At 48.0% G+C, this 22,275-nt stretch overlaps 1 protein-coding gene across 13 annotated transcripts in view; it reads left to right on the plus strand.

Moving 5' to 3' along the window:
- MBNL3 (muscleblind like splicing regulator 3) overlaps positions 1-9,000 on the plus strand; it is a 92,983-nt gene extending 83,983 nt beyond the window's left edge. For 12 of the 13 annotated variants that reach the window (XR_005628437.1, XR_005628435.1, XR_005628436.1 and 9 more), the window contains one exon: positions 1,799-9,000. The gene's annotated coding sequence lies outside the window, so the exon portion shown is untranslated. The remainder of the gene's footprint in view (positions 1-1,798) is intronic. The other variant, XM_039717289.1, reaches the window with a different exon arrangement.
- The last annotated feature ends 13,275 nt before the right edge of the window (positions 9,001-22,275 follow it).

The raw sequence follows: 22,275 nt of genomic DNA on the forward strand, positions 1-22,275 counted from the left end.
GGCAATGCATCCCCTAAACACAGGGCTGGCTCAGGTAGAGGGACTGAGCCCATGGGACCCCAGTGGCCTCATGCTCTTCCAAAGGAATTCAACAGGAATTCAGCTGCTGCAACACAGACACGGACCAGCCCTGTGGTTTATGATGAGTTTTCTGTATCTCAAGTACCTGTGTTGTGGTGGTTGCAGCCTCCCTGTGCATCCCCCAGTCCCATGGCTCTGTTTGCAGGTTGTTCTTGCTCTGCACAGCTCCCAGCTGCCTGCAGATGCCTCAGGGATTTGCAGTGTTGATGGCAAAGACTGTTCTGATAATGAGTCAGCTGAAAAGGTGTAACTTCTCTTTTGCTGTTGGTGGCATATTTTCTTTCCTGGGGTAAGCAGGATTGGGTCAGCAGCAGCTGCTGTGCATCTGCAAGGCTGGCTTGGTCTGGGCAGAGCTCTGCTGGTCAGCTGCAGAGAGGGCCTGGCTCATGGTGGGTTGGAGACCAGAATGAATGTCATAAGCAACATAGTCTTCACCCCACCTGCTTCCCTAAGATGATAGATTTCTCTGAGGGGAGTGATGGAGGAATTTGTCCTTGGAGTTACAGAGTACTATTTCACAGCCATAGCAGCAGTGTCATTTTTCCATTGCTTTTCTTTGTGAATTTTAGCTGATGTTCATGAGCTAAAATCTCTGGGTAGTTTTAGTTCTTGACTGTGTTCGGTTCAGCCTGTTCAACAAGAAGTCTTTCTCAAAGCAACCATTTAGTATATGCAGATATGCAAACCCATTTGTTCCTTAGGTCACATATTAAGGCAAGTCCTTAAATACTGGAAATCAATTTGGCAAGCAATTCAGTAATGATATCTATTAGCAATCAACAGAAGCTACTTTCTCAGAGGTGGCCCTTATCTCTGCTGGCCTTAATTAAATACCACATGTATACATGACCTGCTAACTGTGGCTGTGGACCCTGTTCATGAGGGGTGACACCAGGCTTGTCCACATTAGTGAAAATGTTCAGCTTAGACTGCACTGCTGTTCCAAATGACAGGCATGACATGTTAACCCATTTCCATAACATGTGTAAACCAGCCTGTTCCACCCAATAAGGGGATCATTTGATTGGAAGAGCTTCATCTTGAAGTCTTTAAGATTGTTTTCAGCATTTTTTCAGGAGACTTTCCCTCAGTGGGACTTCAGTAACTGAAACCCTCACTGCTCTGACAGATGTTTTTCTTTTCCTCCATGGCTGAAGCAGTCCTGGTAGCCAGGCTGATGGGTCTAGCTCTGCAGGAGATAAGTTGTTGGGTCCTTCAGTGGAGGATTTTCATGAGTACATCACAAAGAGGCAATTTGCTCCCAGAAAAGGGTCCCCTGAGCACAGGGTTTCTGTGTCAGTGTTTTATCTCTGGGCTCAGTGGCCTAAATCCTTAGGATCAGATTTAATGTGACTGTCTAAAGGAAACAAGAGCTAACACAGATCAGGGATTCATTTGGCCCTCTCCTTAGCCACCCTCTACTTGGCATCCCATCCAAAAATCAAGACTATTATTTGTTCACCTCCCTCTTTCACTATTTGCCCTGTCATTGTGTGAAAGAGACAGTCATAAGTGCAGATTTAAGAGGATGCCAAGTTTGTTATTGGCAATTTCTCCCTACATCAGAAAATTAATGGAATAAAATGTCTGTCTGCAACACACTAATGACAACTTCTTGGGCAACACATTGATGATGTAAATGTATTAGAATGACTTTTAAAATATAGATGTATTAACTTCTCACTATTTCTTTGTTGTTTTTTTCTTTCCCCTGCAGCAGACCATGTTGAATTTCTGAACAGTAAAATTATGGAGCACCAGGACTTCTTGGTGGGAAGCTGCGCATGGCCTTTCTGTATATATTCCCCTCTTCCCTCTATCATTCTCTACCACCTCTACAGTAAGCCTGTTGCAGCCTACATGTTAACCAAAAACTGATCAATGGGAATGTCAAAAAAAAAAAGAAAAAAAAAAGCACTATAGAAACAATTAACAAACAGCGCTCTGTTATATGAGATATACAAGTAGGAAATTATAATAGACTTTTATAACACATTACTTTAACACACTTAATCATTTTATGACTACCATCATGATAAGTGCATCTGCACAGCGGACTGTTGGTTTACTGTATACTATCGATGGATAAATGTTTGTCTTGTTTTTAAAGTGTTATCTTACTGTTTTGTTTACATCATAGTCTATTGATTTGTTTTAAAGTGTACATCATTATCGAGTATACTCAATACCATTTTTTCATTATTGTTATGTCTTAAGTTTTCATATACTGTAGGTTTTATGGGGTTTTGTTTGTTTTTTACTAAAAATGTTATTGTGGGAAACAGGAATTATGTGCTTGAAAAACACGACACAGAATGTTCTGCCCTTTGCTGGATTTTGCTGTTAATGTCAGCTAAAGTTGCTTATGTTAAATGCTCCTTTTATCATTTAAAACTTGCCTTCAGATAGTCTCCAAATTTTTAGTACAAGTGATGTGAAAGGACAGCTATCATTTTAGTCCAGTTCAGGGTTCTTCTTTCAATACAATGAGCTGATTCTGGAAACTTTTGGAAAAAAAAAAGCCACAAAAGCCCAGGCTCAGTAAGGGGACAGGAACAATTTGCTCAGACAGGGGTAAGCATCAAGGGATTTCTGCAGCTCTGTTGTCCATTGAAGTGCATTCTCAGCTGCAAACGGCGCACAATCTCTCTCGCTGTTCTCATGGTGCAGTCGAAACAAACAACAAAAAAGTGGTGGTGGAGTGAGACAGCTTCAGTTGGGCAAAGCTCATTGCATTGGAGAGGAGCAGGTGCCAGCCGTTGGCTGGGGAGGGCCCGGGGCCGTGGCTCAGCCCAGGCTGGGCAGCACCGAGCCCTGGGGCTTGTCTCCACCAAGCATGCTGAAACATTTTGGCCTGAAATCTTATATGTGTCTCTTGTTGAAATTTTGTCAGCATGCCCCATTTATTTAATCACTATTTTCCATAAGTGGGTGATTATTTCTCCCATCCCCATGGTCTCTGGCCCTTTAAAGCAAACACAGCAGTAACAAAGCAGCAAAAAGCTCAGCATAAGCTTTCTGCTGAAGATAAACATTTGTCTTAAAAGAGTTCCTGTCAGTCAGTGGATTTATTTGGCACCTTCTACTTGATCAAGAGCAATGTTTGTTGCACAACAAGGGCTAGTTCTCAATACCTCCTTTTCATACGCACGAATAAAACCATTTCAGCCCGTGCACCCTGGACAGCCCTGCCTGTCGTTATGCTGCGTTGCTGAACAATCTGGCTGCAGAAATGCATTTTGGTTGAGGATACTGCCAAATTCATCCCTATCATAGCTCTACAGTATCACTGGCATTATGGAAGAGGTGGATTTGCTGCTGTAAATCCACAAATTCCATACAAGGAGAAAGAGAATCAAGCAAGAGGCCAGCTCACAGTGTCTGGAGGGGCAACCACCCCAAGCTCAGAGCGGTCCTGTAGAGTGCCAAATTCAGACAACCAGATTTTCATCTCTTTTCCCAGTTTCTTGGCCTTGGTTAGATATTCCTTGCCCTTTCTGCAGTATGAGCACAGACAGTTTGCTAGATGTGTATCTCCATGGGCCAGGAGTGATGGTGGCACACCCAGGGCGCAGCCTGTGCGCCCCAGGGCAGGCTCTGACCATCTGCCCCTGGAGACTCACTCATAGCAAGAACCTTTGAGGAGCCCAGCTCAAGAAGGCCTCGAGGAATCTTTTTGTTCAATTCAGCAGACTTTGAACCAAACCCTGATAGAAAGGGGAAAAAAACCATCCCCCAAGACCTCCTTTGTGGACCCTGAGTTTTGACAGTCGCTTGTGTCCGTGGATGCTCCCCAGCCAGGTGTGCTCACAAGCAGCGGGGTGAAATCAGTGACTCTCATTTATATTGGCAACCACATACCTGTTCTTTTCACCACTGTGTTTCTGTTTCCCAAAACCATAACATTGTTAGTGGAAAAAGTGGATTTGAGTACTTCCTGTTTGAAATTATTTGTGTATCAAAAATGGGTTTTGCACAACCTGTGCCAGTGCCTCAACAAAGAACAGAGCTGATCTTCTTAAGCCAGAAAGGATGCATTCAAGCTTGTATGGCTTTATGAGTTCAAGGAGGTTGAAATTTTTTCAGTGCTAAATGGATTTTTGTATATCTTGAAACTTTGATGTAACCTCCTATTTTATTTATCGACTTAAAACATCTGGCATAGATGTGCATAGAATGTAAACCTAGAATACAGCTGTTTTCATGTCACATTTAAAGCACTGAAAAAAAAAAGGCGTTTAAGGATTATTTTTTATTAAAGAGGTCCAATGAGGGATGTTCAGGGTAGTTATATTAGGTGCCACAACAGTTTTTATATTGCTGGCAAATTTAGAGTTAATTTGTAAATGAGTTTAAGGAAAGAAAAGCTTGAAGCACTAAACTTCACCAAATTCAAAACAATCTCGGCAAAAATGCCATTTTGAGGTAGCACTATTTAAACTAGTTGTGCAATGACTTGCTCTAATTTTCTTTGTTCAAGAAAGAAAAGAAAAAAAAACCAGTCGCCAGACTATAAATTTCCTAAATAGACTATTACAAAGTCACCGAGCTAGTTAGTGACTCTAAACAAATGTCATAAAAGCATGAATATCATCCTTTATTTGACAAGAGATGTATGTAAGTTTGTTTAAATCAATATAATTTTAGTGACATTTTTATAAGCTTCCCACTTTCCATGAACCTATATTTTTTATTTATCCAAAGTTATTTCTCTTTGTCCATTTCTCTCAGCCTTATGCAAACAATATGCAAGAAATGCTGAAACTTGGATAAAACGGGTCATGCAGAGGGAAAATGAAAGCTGAGATTGATCATTTTCACGAAAAAGGTTGTTAGTAGTTTCAATAAAAAGTACTACTACTAAACTGTAACATAAGCAGACAATAAAAGAGGGATTTAAAATAAAATGGATTCATAAAACTATTAAGATTATTTTTGTTAAATACAGTGTTTTTAGTAATTTGGAACATGATTTCACAATCAGCCGTGTTTTTTAGTTGGAAATTTTTAGCCGATGATTTTTGACTGTGTATTTTTGCATCGCGACGTTCCAGAAGCCGTTACCTCCCCGCGCGGGTTCCCGACGCGCTTCTCCCGCGGCCGCCGCTGCCCCGCTCGGGCTCTCCCCGGGGGCTGGGCCGGGGTCCCGCTGCTCCTCCCGCTGTCCCCCGCAGCAGGAGGGGACCCCGCGGGGCTGGCACCGGAGCCGGGCGCTGGCCGGAGCGGGAGGCGCGTGTGCCCGCGGCGTCGCTGGCCCGGCCGGCGCGGTAGGAGTAGCGCTGGGACACGCCGGGCACACAAGGATTGAGAAACTGGAGTCCTCGTTTTGTTTATCCCTTGTACATTTCACAGACATGAAAATTGAAAAAGGTGAAATTTATGAGGAAAATCTAATTTCCCATTCCTGTTGAATGGATTTAGTTTGATATTGACCTGATTTTACCATGTGCCTGTTGAAGGCCTTAGAGTATATACTGTATGTTAAAGACTGTAATAACTTTAAAAAAAAAATAGTTGATAGCCTAATCCAAATGTAAATAGAGCTACAACTCATTGTTACTAGGCTACAACGCATTAATTCATGTCATATATTTTCATTTCTCTACCATTAGTTTTTAAGGTTTTCATTATTGCTTTTTTTGATATCTTTAGTAACTAATGAATTTAATTTTGAAGGAGAGTTAGAGAAAGTTTAAAATTTTTAATACATGTATTCAGCCCATTTAGTTATATTCTAAACCAACACTGAAGCATGGTAAGGTATAGAATACAGTCCATAACTAGTTTGTATAGTTTACAGTTTAAGAACAAAATTAACTTTGTATGTAACTCCTACAATGATAGATTCATTGTTAACTAATTATATTAAGTTGTTGTTGCTATGGCAACAAAACTACAACATGGCTACCTTTGTATACATTATTTGTGAAATTTTCACATGTAAATTAAAAGTGATGTGTAACAGTATGAGCTTGTTAAAGGTACAGTTCGATACTGTCAGATAAAGATATGATTGAATATTTTTAAAATCCCAAAGTCCCATGTGAACGCTGAATTTGTGTCTTTAAGGTCACTTTTTCAGTCAAGAAGTTTACAACACATGGATTTAGAGTCAGGTTTTATAGCTTGTAGAAATTGTTGTGTGGCAAGGGTTATTCCACAGTATTTTCACTTCGGAAACACAGCAGCCTGTATTTGCAGCGTAGTGACCGGTCTTGCTTTCATTTCACATCCATTCACACGGTGGGAATTCAGAATTAATCAGTTTCAGTACTGTAGCTTTGCCTGCAATTTTCTTTTCTCCAGAAATTGAACACTCACACGATTACGTTACGATCAGGGCTAAATAATTAAGCATATAACTATTTTAATACTAATTTATATTAGCAAAAACTGTACATAAGAAAAAAAATATTGTGGAATGACCCCGTAACAGTGTTGAAGATACAAATATGCTGCAGTTAAACTGATTCAGTTAGTGTACGAATGTGTGAGACACACCTTTTTTGCACTTATGTACATAGTCCACGAAAGAAATCCTTGGAACTTATTTTGAATATAAAAAGTCTGTAATAATACAGGAAAAGTTTGTAAAAGAGATAGGTATTACTAAGGCTTTGAAAAGGAGGAGTTTTTTGCTATAAAACTTATCTGAAAGCATGATGTTGCTTTGCTGTTGTAAAAGCTTTGTAGTTTGCCATAGCTTATTATACAGCAGACTGATAACAGGTCAGCTCCAACCTGCAGCACAGAGAATGGGAAACGGTGTGGAATTAATTAGTAAGGTCACTAGCAAAGATTCAAATTACTTTTTTTTAATCAGCCTACATTTTCAAACACACCCCAGGTCATGTTTCTGATAGGTTGTGTTCTCGGTGAATCCTATTAGGACTGGTAGGTCCATGGCAGCACACACACATTTTTCCTAGCACCTAATTCTATTTCTGTCTTGAAGTGTTTATCTGTGGGAGGTGACTGTCATTGTGGCGAGTGTTTTAAATCCCAGAATGAATTTGAAATATCACAACTTCTTGATTTTTTTTTTTAACCTTTTGGAGCAAGGTAACAAAATGGAAGGAGCTGGTGAACCATAGATGGGCAGGGATGGGTTGGGATGTCTGGGACCAGTTCTTTCTGCTGTGTGACAGCCATGGTGTGGTTTGAGAGGCACATGGTGGTGCTGCTGGGACAGGGAGGTGGAGGCTGGTGGCAGTGTGGCCAGCTGGGTGCTCCAGGCTGGGACTAACAAACCCCTTTGAGCTGCCACCAAAGGAGAGCAGAGAGCAAAGCTGTGCCCCCTCGGTGAGCAGCCTCTTGTTCCTGTTCGTGTTGGTACTGCTGGGACTCTGCAGTGCTGGGGGATTTTGGAGCAGCTGAAGTGCCTGTGTTGACCCATTTATTTTTGATTGGAACAAGTTTCAGTTTTTGTTAGATTTTTAAGTTCTTTTTTTTTTTTTTTAACAAAACCCAGCCCCAGTTTTGCTTCAGAAAAGTAACTGGTTTTGCCATGAGTCTGGTCCTGACTCGAGCAGTGAGGCAAGTCCCCCAGAGCAGAACTGGTGGGAGGTGGCATCCGATGTGACTGTCACCCTTTGCTGGATGCCCCAGGGTTGGGGGCTGAGCTGTTGCTGCCAAGCCCAAGAGAGCTGTTCCTTGGCCAGCATTCCCAACCCCTGGCAATGCCAGTGTGTGCCCAGCCAGCCCACTCTGCTCCACGGGGCTGTGCAAGTGGTGGTTTGCTGAATTGGAACAGCCCCAGGGTCTTTAAAATGAGGAAAAATCAGATGTTGCTTCTCTCCGTGGTGTTATGTAATAACCTAGATTTTAATACTAAATAATCAGCTAGTTAAAGCCACCACACGATTGTGGCTTCCCTTTGCCATCATCAGTTTCTATAATCAAGTTCTTTCTCATTTCTAGGATTGTAAGAGAAAAATATTTTGCACTATGTGAAATGAATCATAGCTGGTCAAACTTTGTCGGGGTATGAGCACGATCACGACAACACTGCTAAAATCTTTGCTAGTGATCTTTACTGACATCCTCTATCATCAAAAATAACTCTATATGCCTCTCAAAGGAGATATTTAAACATGCAAAATAACACAACTGTTAAATAAAATGAAGTTATTTTTCCAAACACACAACAGAGAGAATTACCTGACACCGAATTACAAGGTTCCAGTTCTTTATTACTGTACACAGATGCTATTTGATAGTGGTGGAAGCCAAATGATTTTGTTGCCATGGCTTTTGTATCCTAGCAGATGAGGGGATGATAAGACCATTCTTAGATTGGATTATGGGAATTTTTTTTTCTTTCCAATTAGCTTTGTTTTAGTTTTTTTCTTAGATCATGAAAATGAACCGACTCCTCACCCTTTATTACATCACCTGACAAAAGATCACTATTTTTTTTTATAAATAGAGAATTGTATTTTAGGCAATCACTAAAATCAAAGAGAGAATGTTCTCCTAAATTGTCAATTTTTAATTTAAATATATAAAAACATTTATACTGTACTGTGTAAAGTAGATCTTTGAAGCACATTCTTCTTTTCATAGGCATTTCTGGTAAAACAATGTAAGGGAAACATTAGATATCAATTTAATGGAATAGTTTAGAAAATATATACAAATGATTACACTTAGCCCTGTGGAATTGTAAGAAATTAAAATATCATTGGATCCAGACAGGCGTAGGTTAATGCAGTATTTCAGTTCCATAACAGGATAGTTCATTCCCTCAACTGCTACCAACAGGGTGTACGCTTTGAATTTATGTTTCTTTTTGCCACATTATATTGCTGTAGTGCTTGTACGTGCTTTAGAAATGTGCATAATGCTACTCATTTTAGTATGTTACTTCTATATTGTTATTGTTTATTTTTTGATCTTTTAATAAAGTGTATAAAATTCTTGGTTATGTTTTTTATGGATCCATATCTACACATTAATAGGAGTTTACTTTAAAAACTTTTCAAGTTCCAGTTTATTAGTCCCAAACTTCAAAGATTCTGATGTAAAAATAATAACTAATGAATTTGAATCAATGTTATATCTGAAGTGTAGATCAACAGAATAAATTTCTTTCCAGAAAATACCTTCAGTATTTTGAATTCTGTAGCCAGTGCCTCCTTTTTACTGGATGCATTTGGCCTATCATATTAAAGTTACTAACACAAGACAGACATTTGTATTTTAGAAAAATAAAAAGTAAAACTTTCCAGATGCTGCCTTTTGATTTCTCTCGTGCCTTAGACCTTTGGAGACACGTGATGTGGTCTGCTTGGCTTGTGTTTTTCCGTGTTTCCTTTCTGACCCTGTCTGTGATGTGATTAGAGAGGAGATCAGAGCTGTGCGTTTGAAGATACCACGGAGAATGGATCAACTCCCATCCGAAGGCCTACAGCTTTTGTAGAACAGTGTGTGTATTAATTTTTCTCTTTCAGCATTCGTGTCAGATACCATTTTGAATGTCCCAGTGCAGTAACACAACAGTGAGCTCCCCTTTGGCAGCAGCCTGCATTCCCCAGCTCTCTTCCAAGTGCCCAGCTCGTCCCGGGCTGCCCGGCCAGGCTCACACCTCCAGCCAGCACAAACTGGGGCTGCCTCTCACCATGGCCTGGAGCCAGCCTGGCTGAGCTGGGTCTGGGCTGCTGCAAGAGAAAATTGCTTCTTGGTGAGCTTGTTTGTGCTTTCTGTAACATTGTGTAGATTTAGACGTAAGAAAACTGCTCAGCAGTGAGGCCAGCTTGGTCACCACCTTCTCACCAATATCTCTGCATCAGAGGGGCTTTTGCCCTTATCCTGCCTGGCTGTCACCACCAGCTCTATCAAGGGTTAATCTGGAGGCACCGAGCCAGGACACCAGGCTGTGCCAGGCCACAGCATCACTCAGCTCACGGGGGACAGAGGACAACGCCGGGAGCCCCGAGGATGTGAGTAACTGCCCCTGTGATGGGAGTAACTGCCCCCAGGATGTGAGTAACTACCCTGAGGGTGTGAGTAACCCCCTGTGATGTGCAAGTGTCAAGTGGCAGTGCAGCCTCAGCACCCAGGTGGCTGTGACAGGACACGGCTGTGACAGGACACAGCGTGACGGGTGAGCCTGGATGGTGCAGCCAGAGGAGTCTGGTGCCAGCACGAGGGAGTCCCCTCACAGCAGGGGAGGGATCCTTCACTGTTTACCCAAAGGAGTTTATGAATCTGACTCTTGGCACTTGGGAGAGGGATTAGGATTGGGAGTTTGAGAATGTGTTTCAGAGGATGTGGGTGCAGTAGAGCTGCTCTGGGCAGGAGTGGTGGCCAGGGGGAGGCTGGGCAGGCACTGCTCAGTAGGACAAGCTGCTGACTTTGAGAACAGACAGACCCAGCCCAGGACAAATTATGTAACTGCTGCTTTTTCATCAGTCTGTTCCCCTGACTTCTCTTTGCAGGTTAATTGACTCTATTTGTGTGTCAAGGCCACTTAGAGCTTTCTTCTATAAATGACTCCTGCCTCATCTGATGGCACAGTTAAATGTCTGAATTGTTTCTAAGATCAAAAAAAAGTGGAACTGAAACTTTTCTAGGCAGTTGATGTGGAAGCATGGGATCCTTGCTGAATGGTTACTCTCTTTTTTTTTTTTTTTGCTAGCTTTGGTCTGGCTTTCTTTCCATGCAGGATGGAGACAGGGGCTTTCAAGTGGTGCATTTTGTGGAGATTTGGGCTGGGCTGGGCCTTGGCTGCCTGGAGACACCAGCTCTGCCTAGAGGCCTCCCCCATGGAGGAGGCTGGGGGTCGGAGTCCCACACTAGCACTGAAAATTGAGGGTAGTCCATCAACAAGAGACTAAATTGTGTTTCAAGACCAAACAGCATCCTTGGACCAGGGATGTGGGATTTTACCTGGGGCCCATTTGCAGAAGTTACTGGATGAGCTGCTGCAAACTGCTTTATAGGTGGAGTTGGATTAAGGGATCTGACCAAAATTATTAATGATGCTCTATTTACAGTATGTGTCATTTTGAAGTCTTACAGCACCTGGTCCATCTACTTTTTCATTGGGGCTTGTTTGTGCAGGAAAGTCAAGTTTCATACAAAAATCTCTTTGGCTCTTTGGCTGTTGAAGCTTCAGTGGGAAACATGGGAAAAAATCAGTTTTTCAAGACTTGCTCCATGTTCAGATGGTCCAAAGCCAGTTTTTATTCAATCTGGTCTTAGTGTTGGATAAATAGATCAATTTGATCTATTTATTATGAGAAATAAGAGAATGGAGAAAAGTTTGGCTAACCCCCCATGAGTTGTGGGTCTAAAATATGCTCTCCAACACAAGCAGCCCTTAACTGTCCCTAGCAGGGGTCGTGTCAGAGTGCAGGGCAGTGTGAGGAGCAGCCTGCACCCTCTCACTTGTGCTCTGAGCTGTCACTGCAGACAATGGACTCAGGTGCCTCCTCCAGCCCAGGTGAGTTGTGCCTTGAGTGCATCTCTGAGATGGCAGCACATGCCAGAGGATCCCTGTGAGTGGGCTGGGAGCTGTCTGTGGACAGGGAGACACAAAAAACCACAGCCTGAAGGCTATGGGAACAGGCTTGGAGGAGCAGCCACCCAGCTCTGATGGGTCCCAGCAAGGCCTGGCTCAGTCAGACGATGTTTGCTTTGCCCTTCCCTGCTCCGGCTTGGAGGAGCAGCCACCCAGCTCTGATGGGTCCCAGCAAGGCCTGGCTCCCTTCCCTCCTCTTTTTGCCTTTTCCAGGGTGGCTCTGCCAGTCTTTAGCACCACTGTTCCAACTGCCCTTCCCCTGGACTGAAGGGGTAAATCCAGCCCTGAGGGGATGGCACTGTGACACCTCACCGAGGGGATGGCACTGTGACACCTCACTGAAGGGGTAAATCCAGCCCCGAGGGGATGGCACTGTGACACCTCACTGAAGGGGTAAATCCAGCCCTGAGGGGATGGCACTGTGACACCTCACTGAAGGGGTAAATCCAGCCCCGAGGGGATGGCACTGTGACACCTCACTGCCTGCCTGAGGAGGATCCTCCCAGGCAGGAGGCCCTGGCACGGTGCTGCTGCACCATTTCTCTCTTCACAGCCACAGCTGGGCTCCACAGAGGTATTTCTGCTTTGCTGGTAAATGTTATCAGAGCCTTCCCAAGGGAGCTGGTGCCTCCCAGCCTCGGCAGGCTCTCAGTCTGTGCCTGTAATCGATGCGGTTTCTGCTTTAACGCTTCACAGCCCTCAGCCCATCCCCACGGCACTGCTTCTGCTGCAGTCCCTGCATGTCCTGTGCTCCCCATGGCCCTGAGGCCTCTGTGGCCATGGTCCCATGTGCCCCACAGCCCTGTCAGCCCCCAGTTTTGCCCCCACACCTGCAGCACAGTGGCACCTGAATGTCTGGCAGGGCTCCCACTGGTGAACAGCTCCTGGTGATCACGTCAAGGGGCGCTGGGGTGTTTTGGGCTGCATGTGGCTGCACCAAAGCAAAGGTGTTTGTGCTTTGTAAAGCTTCTGGAAAACCCTTGTTGAAGAACACTGTATTTTGCTTTCTCCCACAGAAGCCTGAACCAAAGCCATCAGCCACTTGCCCTGTGGGGTCACACTCTGCTGGGCTGGTGAGGAGACACAGGATATTCCCTTTGCTGTTCTCAGAGTCGTGTGGCTGTGCCAAGGCAGAGGAAACACAAAGGTAAGACCATGTATCCTCTGGGGTGCAAGGTGCTGGTGGCCACCCGCACCCTGTGATGTTGGGGTGTGCAGAGGCAGCAGGTGCTCAGCAGCTCCTCTCTCTGGAGCATCCCTTGTGCTTGGGAAGCTGGATGTGCCCAGTCCTGCTGCCCTGGCCCTGCTGTGACCCTCAGCGAGGTTTGGGACAGGCAGGGCCCCAGCAGTGCTGGCAGCAGGAGGACGGGTGACGCACAGGTCACACATCATGGTGCCACTGGTGCTATTGCATAAATCAAGGGGATTTGGGTGAGGGTAACGAGGGCAACTTGGGGCTCTGAGCTGGGGAGGATGAGGCCTTGGAAGATTTTAATTTTCTACACTGAGCAGTCAAGGGTGGGGGCTGTGGCCACACTTGGACTAGTGGGGATAGACTGAGGGTAGCCCACGCTGAGGAGGGAGGTGGGCTGCAGTTCCCCCCACCAGGCTCTCACCCCTCTGCCAGCTTTGCTCAATTATGGGAAATCCTTTAAGCTTTTGCATTAGTGCTGTATTTAGGTCTGCACTGTATTAGGGCTTGGCATAGGGAGCACAGTGAGCTTTCTCACTTAATAAAGAATGTTTTAAAGGCATTTGTCACCGTGCCCGCTGCCGGGAGCCAGCTCTGGGCAGGCAGGGAGGGTGCTGTGGGAGGTGAGGGAGCTGGGCTGGCTCCAAGGCCTGCTGTGCTTGGCCCTGGCCAGGTCCCATCCCTGCCCCTGTGCTGCCACACTGAACATTGGGACAGAGGGTCCCGGTGTGCCCCCATTGCCCACCCAGCCTAGGGGTACTTCAGGGCTGCAGCTGGTGACCTCCGCACCCATCTGCATCACACAGCTGCTGGCAAAGCCCAGCCGCCCTCCTGCGAGGCTGCAGCGCTGCTGTGCTGGCGGGCGGCCCCTCCTGCTGGCAGTGAATGTGTCACCGGGATCGTGAGTCACCAACACCCACTGCCAGCAGCCAGCCTGGCCGGTCCTGCCGCCGGGCTGCAGGGCAGGAGTGGGACAGATCTGCCTCCTCCTGCTCCTCTGCCTCTCCCACCTGCAGCCTCACCAGCCTGCATCTCCCACAGGGCACCAAATGATGGGGTGTGCCTCAGGCAGCGCTTACCTGGGGCTGAGGTGACAGGCAGCTTCCCTGGAGCAGGGTGGGGATGTGTCCCCCCACAGCCCTGCTCACAGCAGTCTGACACTGCCACAGCTCTACCCCTGGATCTTGGACAGCTTGGCAAGGATGGGGCTGAGGGGGCTGCCTGCAGAGATGTGTGTCCCCTGGACTGCAAGTAGCTGAAGCTGGGGCTGGGCCAGCTCAGGGTGTGCTGCTGGGAGCCAGGAGGAGCCTCTGGACTCCCCTTTCTGTGTGGATTTTTCTTTTAATCTGGTAATTGTTCAGCCAACAGTATTAGATATAGATTTTTTGAGCCTCTGGTGATGGGCTGTGGCAAATGTCCCACACTCTTGTGGTGGGCAAAGCTCAACCTTTGGTTTGAGGGCAAGTGAGGAGCCTTCTCTCCCTGCTCAGCCTCATGAGTGGCACTTCAGCCACTTTGATCCTTGTCCCCAAACTCTAACCCCTGCAGTCATTGTGAGGGCCACAACCTGGAGAAAGCCAGGCTTCTGCATCAGACCATGGCTACTCATGAAGGACAGGAGAGAAGATGGGCTGTGGCTCAAGCGACATCCCTGGGCAAGCCCAGTGTAAGTGCATGTGGCAGCCCCCTTGTTGGGGGCTCAGCCTGAGCCCTGGCAGCCTCTTCCCCTTTCCCTCGGACCTGCTGAGTGAGCAGGAAAAGCAAAATTTTGTGGGATTGTTGTGGATCTGCTGCTGAATCAAGCCCCAGAGCAAAAGCCTCTCCCAAAACCATTACTGGGGTCCCCAGGGAGTGCCCCAACCCCAGAGAGAAATCATCAGATGGGGAAAGCTTTCATTTCCTTTCTGTCTTTGCCTTCTCCAGGGCCAGGCTTGATTATTCCTTTCAGCAACACAAAGTGCTAGAGAGGCTCAGCAGCCAGAGATCAATTTTCTCTGCTCTTGGTGCAATGTGTCTGTGCAGGGGGAAGTGGCTTTTTTCCTTCCCATTGTGCTGAGACTTGGTGGGTGGCACCAGGGGCAGTGGCAGCTGCGTTGCCAAAGGGAGGGTGGCAGGGAACGTGTGCCAGCCCTCACCTGGTGCTGTGCTGATGGGGGTGTCAAAGCCTTTCACTCACAGCCACCGAAGAGCAAAGATATTGCTGGGAAAGAAATCCCAGCTTGTCTCAGACATCAGTATCACTCTGAGGCACAGTGCAGGGTGGGACTCCACTGCTGCCTCTGCTCCTGCTGTGGCATCCTCTCTCATTCACCATAAAGCACTTGCTAATGGAGGACAACTTTCTTTCTAGGGAACATGCAAAAATTTGTCTCCACAGGAATAATATGCAAAGATCTCATGTTTAAGTGATTGGAATGTAGTGGCAGCACAAGGTACGAAGACTGAACACAGAGATGGTTCTCAATTATGCAGACAAGATAAGGAAAAAAAAATTAGAGAATTTCAGAATTTTAAGAAGATTGGAAAGAATTTGGCATGGGATTAAATATTAGAGAAAATATTAGAACAGCAAAAAAGCAGATGAGAAAAGCCTGAGGAGTGAGGCAGATGGACCAGAGTAAGGAAAGCTGCAAGGACTAACCAAGGGATGAGCCCTGGCACTGTCCTCACAGCATCCCAAGTCCACATTCCCACACTGGAGCTGTGGCACAAGGCAGAGGGAAGAGAATCCTCTCCCTGGCACTGGCATGGCTGGACTTGCCCGGGGACTGCTGACAGTGACAGTCCATGGCTGTGGGTCAGTGAGGCAGCGAGCCCTCGGTGTGCGTGGTGGCTCAGCCCATGCAGGGCTCTTTGTTGGTCCATCTGTGCAGGGTTGGAGGTGGTTGCCTGCTCCTGGAGGCTGGGAGGGAGCACCAGCCTGGCAGAGCCACAGTTTGCTTCCACCAGCCAATGGTTTGATCCTCTCCAGACTGTGCAAATTAGGAAACTCTTTGAAACAGCAAAGTGTCACGCTGCAATGCCAGGCAGCAGCCCTTTGCTTCTTCAGGCAGAAATACAGCTGGGGTTTGGATCACCAGCTTTTATCCACAAAATGCTCAAGCAAGTTCATAAACTGCAGAACAAAATACTGAAGACTGCAGGTAATTATGGCAGAGACCTCTGGAGTCCTCCCCAGCACGAGGAGCCCCAGCAAAGCTGTCAATGGCTCCCACTGCTTCTGATCCTGGCTGGCAAATATTAATTTTGGTTTTTTTCAAGTTGAGAAATTAACTGCTTTGCAACCCCATCTAATTTGAATACTCTAATTAAGCAGTTTCGGCACTTTTCTCCTCCCAGGACTTTCCCTGGCCAAGCACTTTAACCCCTTGGTTCCCAGGCTCCTGGAGCAGCCTCTGAGGTCTGCTGGTTTGGCTCCCTTGGATGATGATGATGGATGCCACATGTCACCCAGGCTGCAGCTCTCCAGGTGTTATGAAGACCCTTGCTGGAGTCTGGATTGTCTCCAAGCAGCCAGGTGTTCTTTCCAGGAGAGCTGACAGCTCTGGTGTGGAGGACACAGAGCTTTGTCCCATTGCCCTCCCTTGACAGGGGAGCTGATCAAGTGTCTCACCATGAGCTCGCCGTGTTCCTGCTCTGCAGATGGTTTTTTGGCTGCTGGCAAAGGCAGCCTGGGGGAAGCTCTGCCTGGCTCCCACTGCCCATGGCTCTGCCACTGCACTGCTGTGGAAAGCCTTTCCCTCAGGCTGATCTCTGGAGGCATCTCATCCAAGATGTGCAGGGTGGCCATTTGGGGACATGTGCCAGGCACAGGGACTCTGCTGATGTGTTTGCACATCCTCAGCTGTGGCTGGAGAATAGAGGTGGATGGGAAAGTGGGTGTCCTCAGCATGGGGAACAGGGCCATGCCAGGAACATGGTCTGTGATATTCTGATTTGATATTCCATGACTCTAAATCTAGTAGGATGTGCCACCCTGCAGCATTTGGTGTCAGTGGCACTGCCCACTGGGAAGAATCTCCCACACTCCATGAGTGTTGCCAAAACTCAAATATTGTGCATCCCATGCTGGCCAGGAGTGATGCTCCAGGAAAGGGCCACCAGTATTCCAACAGAAATGTCCCCGTGTCACCCCCCCAGGGCACTCAGGAGCCACGAGGACGAGGGGCTCGGCAGTCTCAGTGACACTGCCTGTCCCAGGGCCGGGGACAGCACAAGGCAGGGCTGTTCTGGTCTCAGGTCACTGCACAACCTGGCAGTGCCCGCCCGGGGACTCAGCACGCTTTAATGAGCTCAGAGGCAGAGCCTGCATGGAGGAATTAACGACTCGGAATAATACTTGTCACTTCTCTGTGAGGAAATTGTCAAGTGAAAAGCAATTTACTAAAAAGGAGGGAGGAAAGAAATGGTTTTGCTTATTAAGATCAACATCATATTAAAGTATTTTCTCAATACCTCATTTGGGTTGAATTTTACATTTTCTCTCTCTTGTTCTCACCAATGGGAGTAAAGCAGGGGGTTTCACTCTAATTAATTGTTGTCTGCTTCATTTGGCCAGCAAATTTCATGAGCAAGGTTACACATTTCTGTAGCATTTGAATTGCAAATGCTGCAGGAATATGATAAAGAAAGGAAAACACGTAGAATTCTAAAAGCAAATGGGAACCTTTCTGTAAGACATCATTTTAAAATTGCTTTATGCTTACAAATCTTAAAAATATATCTTGACAGAGTATTTACCTTCCCCCCTCCTTTCTTTTCATTTGGAATTTAAAGCAACAGGTTTGGTTTATGTGTTCACTGTTGCCTTTTTTAGCCTTAAGGAGCTGTATTTTCAGTTCTACTCTACTGTTGGCTAGAAACTTTAAAAGATGTATTTGTATTTCTATGAAGAAGCTGTCCCATGTGTTGGTGATTTAACAAAGGTAAATCTGAGGACAGCCCTGTCCCCTCAGCTTTGCAGAAATCTGTGGAAGGTGGTACCCAGGAGAGGCTGCTGTGCTGGCATCGTGCCGGGTGTGTGTAGGCCAGGCCACGCAGAGCAACGGAGCTGCAGCTCGGGGTGAGCCCAACAGAGCCGAGAGAGCAGCTGGAGGCACCTCCCAGGCACTGCAGAAAGGATTACAGCAGCCTGGACTGTGAAGGGCAACGAGGAGACAGCTCGATGTCTGGAGAAAATGTCTGGAGAAAATAGGAAGAGGAATGACCCGTGAAAGCACATTTCTGGCTTGCTCACACGGAGCAGTGACTCATCCCCAGCCCGAGCCCCAGGGATGCTGATCCAGCATCAGAGGGATACCAGGAGAGAGGGCTGCTGGGGAGGTGAGGGCTGCAGGCAGTGAGTGTGCCTGGGTGTAGCAACAGCATCTTCCCCTGTGGTGCTCTTCAGCTCCTGGGCCAAGCTCCTCTAAATGCTGGTGATCTGGTGCCTTGTCTGAGAGCCAAAGAGAGATGCTGCTCCCAGAAATCCCAATAGTCTCCTTGCTGTATCAATTATATTTCAGTGCAGCCCTACTTCTTCAGAATTGGTAATTGCTTTGGAAAATGTCCTTTACCTCTTTTGAAGCACCATTATGCCTTTTGTTGCAACTAAAGTAATGGCTAAAAGCTGAGGGATGGCAGAAAATCAGAAATTTCTGAGAAAGTCCTCAGGATTTGTCTCTGACTCATCTCTATATTGGCAAGAAAAGCTGGCAAAAAAGAAAAGCATCTCTGCAGGTTCTGAAACAGCCCCAGAATCAGGAGTCTGGGCAAGGTGGACAGATCCAAGCCCTAAGACACATTTCACTGGAACCTGACAGGGCTGAGATCAAAAGCTGTCATTGCAGTTATGTGACTGGTGTAACACAACCTCCTTGAATGAGCTGGGTGTGAGAGCAGCCCCGGTGCTCCAGCAGCCATTCGAGCCCTGAGGAGCTGGTCCTGCCCTGCAGCTTCCACACTGAACACCATAAGGCACAATAAGTGGATTAGCAAAACCTCTGGAAGAGGCAAAGAAGAAAGGCACTGGGTCTTAAGCTGGTTTTGCATGTATTTACGCAAATGACGTCCCCAGCTAGATGGTAACTGAGGTGAAATCTGGGCTGTCCCTGCTGCCCGGGCTCAGCAGCCTGCTGCAGCCTTCCTGGCAGAGGAGAGCCTGGTTTGCAGCTCGAGCAGGCACAGGGAGTCACAGCAGATCGATGGGGACAGCCCACAAGAGGTGGTGGCAGCCACACAGCACCCACACTGTGGCTGCAGTGGGGAAGCTTTGGCTGCTGGGGGGTGGTGCAATCCCACCCTGGCATCCACAGGACATGTTCCAGACTCCTCACTCCATCCATGGCTTGGAGAGGCTCCTCTGTCACCTCTCAGGTTCTGCTCCCAGTCCCACCTCCCTGCTGGGCACAGCACCAGGCAGGATTCATCTCTCACGCTGGTGAGATGGGGATTGCAATTATTCCTGGCCCTTGCTTGTGCCATCTGTCTGTTCCCTGAACATCCCTGCAGGATCTGTGTCTTAGCAGGTTAATTTAATAAGAGCCTGCTTTATTGTTGCTGGCTGCAGGCACAGCACAGAGCAGCTGAGTCCATCAACAGCACAGAGCTGCTCTGGCAGCAATCGAATCCTGCCCGGATGCTCATTTGGGAAGGTTGTTTTGCTGAGAAAGGGCAAACCCTCCTGGGCACCAGCGAGGGCTGAGCCCTGCTCCTTTCCCCTTGGCAGGGGCTGTGGAGAAAGCAGCAGCAGAGATTAAATCAGGCCTTTGACCCGGGGTGTGCCACACCTCGGGGAGGGGATGGTGATAGCGAGGGAGAGGCAGAGGTGGAACTGGCAGGAGGTGCCCGGCGTGGCTGGCTCAGGGCTTGGCCATTTATGGCAGAAGCAGCTCTTCCCATCCAGACTTTCAAAACCTTTTACATCACCAGCTATTTTTGTGGCTTGGGATATGTGGTAGGGCACAAGGTGGTGAAAGAGCTGTGCAAACTGTTTAATGAAGGGAATGACTCGTCTTGAGGATAACAAACAACCTGGTGCACTTTGAGATCGGCCCTTTTTTTCAGCTGTAGGCATCTATGGCCAGGTATAAAGTCCTGTGAGCTGGGAAATAAATCTTGGCAATCCAAATCAATACCGGAGGAGGGGAAAAAATCCATTTTCCCAATCCTGTGTCCACCTGCTTGGACCTCCCCTCATCCCAAGAGCGAGGCATTGCTGGTTAAAGTCAATTGCACAAAAATATATTTGGCTTTTCTCCCACTGTGCTCTTTGCCCCTTCCTCTCCCGCAGTCATTCCTCCACCCATCACAAACACAATGGAGCAGCAGTGCCACAAAGACGTGCACATAATGAACCTAAGTGACCGTGTAATCTTATTATTGCCACCCTCATCCTCCCTTGCCCCTTTTCTCCCTCCCCCATTTGTCACTGTCGCCGATTGTGTCATGGTTAAAATTAGATGGGAAGCTCCTCTGGGAGCAACCGCGGCTTTCCTTTATCCCGAGCACCCTGAGTGCATTAAGGTACTTTGCAACAACTCGTGATTTCTAATGGGGTTAAAGTAGGAGGCAGTCTGTTTTAATGCTCACCTTTTTACATTTTCGAGCTGATTCACCAGCCACATGAAAATCTTCCATCCAGGCACGTCTGCCTCCTGCCAGCAATTCGCTTGACAACACAATTCTGGAGGCAACAGTGGAGGAAGGAGAGGGCTTTTTACTTACATGTAATAAAGAAGAGTGAATCAAATTTGGTGTAACTTAAGTAAGATTTGTTCTGGAGGATAAAAATCCTCATTGACCTTTTCCCATAATGGACATGTTTCTCTTTATGGAAAGAAAGTTAATGAAATAAAGCTGTTTGTGAAAACAGCCACGAGCAGAGTCACCTCCTCAGTACCTTTGGATGGCTTTAGCCTTGACCAGGCACCTCTCTATGGCTGCTGGGAGCCCGGGATGGACACAGCGCGGCAGCCGTGACTGCCCTGGGCTTGCAATCAAACAGGTGATGCAAAGGGGAAAGGGACAAATGCAACACCTCGCACTTGCCTGCTGAAATTCTGCAGTCCGCAGGGAACGGCAGAAACAAATGTGTTTATATCGGAGGGCGGCTTCTCCTAGGGGTGGGAATCATCGAGTTGGGTCTGAAGCGACCGGGGGATTTTATTTTAGAGAGGAAACAGACGTCGAATCTTTTTAGTTGCTTCCTCTTAACAAGGGGGAGTTTCAGCGGCGGGGAAGCGGCGGGGATGGCTCTGGAGCCGTGCTGACACCTGCTGTCAGCCCTGCCGCGGGACTGCCGAGCACAGCCCAGCTCAGCTGAGCCCAGCTCAGCCCAGGGCCCTGAGCCCAGCCCAGGGCCCTGAACCCAGCCTAACCCAGCGCCTGAGCCCAGCCCAGCCCAGCCCGGCCCAGCCCAGCCCAGGGCCCTGAACCCACCTCAGTCCAGCCCAGCCCAGCGTAACCCAGCACCTGAGCCCAGCCCAGCCCAGCTCAGCTCAGCTCAGCGCCCCGAACCCAACCTGCTCCAGCCTAACCCAGCGCCCTGAACCCAGCTCAGCCCAGCCCAGCCCAGCCCAGCCCGGCCCGGCCCGGCCCGGTAACTCCAGCCGCTCCCGGGGGATTTTCACGAACAGGGACAGCGCGGGGCAGCCGGGCAGGGAGGCTCGGGCAGCTGAGGCAGTGTTAAAGCACCTCCAGGTAGAGGTATCAACTTCGGCAGAATGACGGGGTGGTTTGCCTTGGGAAGGACTTTAAAGGCGATCTGGTTCCAGCCCTGCCATGGACGCTCCAGGGATCGGGGCAGCTCCTCTGCCCAGCCAGTGCCAGGGCATCACCACCCTGACAGTAAACATTTTATTCCTAATACCCAATCTAAACCTACAGTCTCGGTCTGAACCCATTCATTGCCCCTTTCCTGTCACTACATGTGTTTTGTAAACAGTGCCTCTCCTTCTTTCCTGTAAATTCCCTTCAGGCACGGGAAGGGGCAGTTAGGTCACCCCGAAGCTTTCTGATCTCCAGGCTGAACAATCACAATTTTCCCAGCCTTTCCTCCATTAGAGGTGCTCCGTCCCTCTGATAACCTGGTGTCCCTCTTTGTCGCCAGCCCAGCGGGCTTCGTGGGATGAAGAACCGCGGTGCCGGTGTCACGGCCCGGATCCCCTCCCCCGCGGGGAGCTAAGAGGAGTTTGTTATGGAGTTTGTTGAAGTGATCGAGTGCAGGAGCTCGCGGACGGACAACGCGCCCCTCGCAGAGCCGCCCTCTGAGGGGCCGCGGCCGCCATGTCAGGGCCGCCATGTTGGGGGGGCCGGGCAGCGACAGTGCCTCGGTGCCACACGCAAACCCGTCCCCCGTCACAGCGCCTGTGCCTCGGTGCTACGCTCAAACCCGTCCCCCGCCACAGCGCGGGTGCCTCGGTGCCACACTCAAACCCGCCCCCCGGGGCGCGGTCCGGGCGGGCCGTGACGCAGCACGCCGGAAGCGAGCGGCCGCCGA

The sequence above is a fragment of the Passer montanus genome, unplaced genomic scaffold (genome assembly GCF_014805655.1).
Source record: "Passer montanus isolate IOZ18808 unplaced genomic scaffold, ASM1480565v1 scaffold38, whole genome shotgun sequence".
Taxonomy (NCBI): Eukaryota; Metazoa; Chordata; class Aves; order Passeriformes; family Passeridae; genus Passer; species Passer montanus.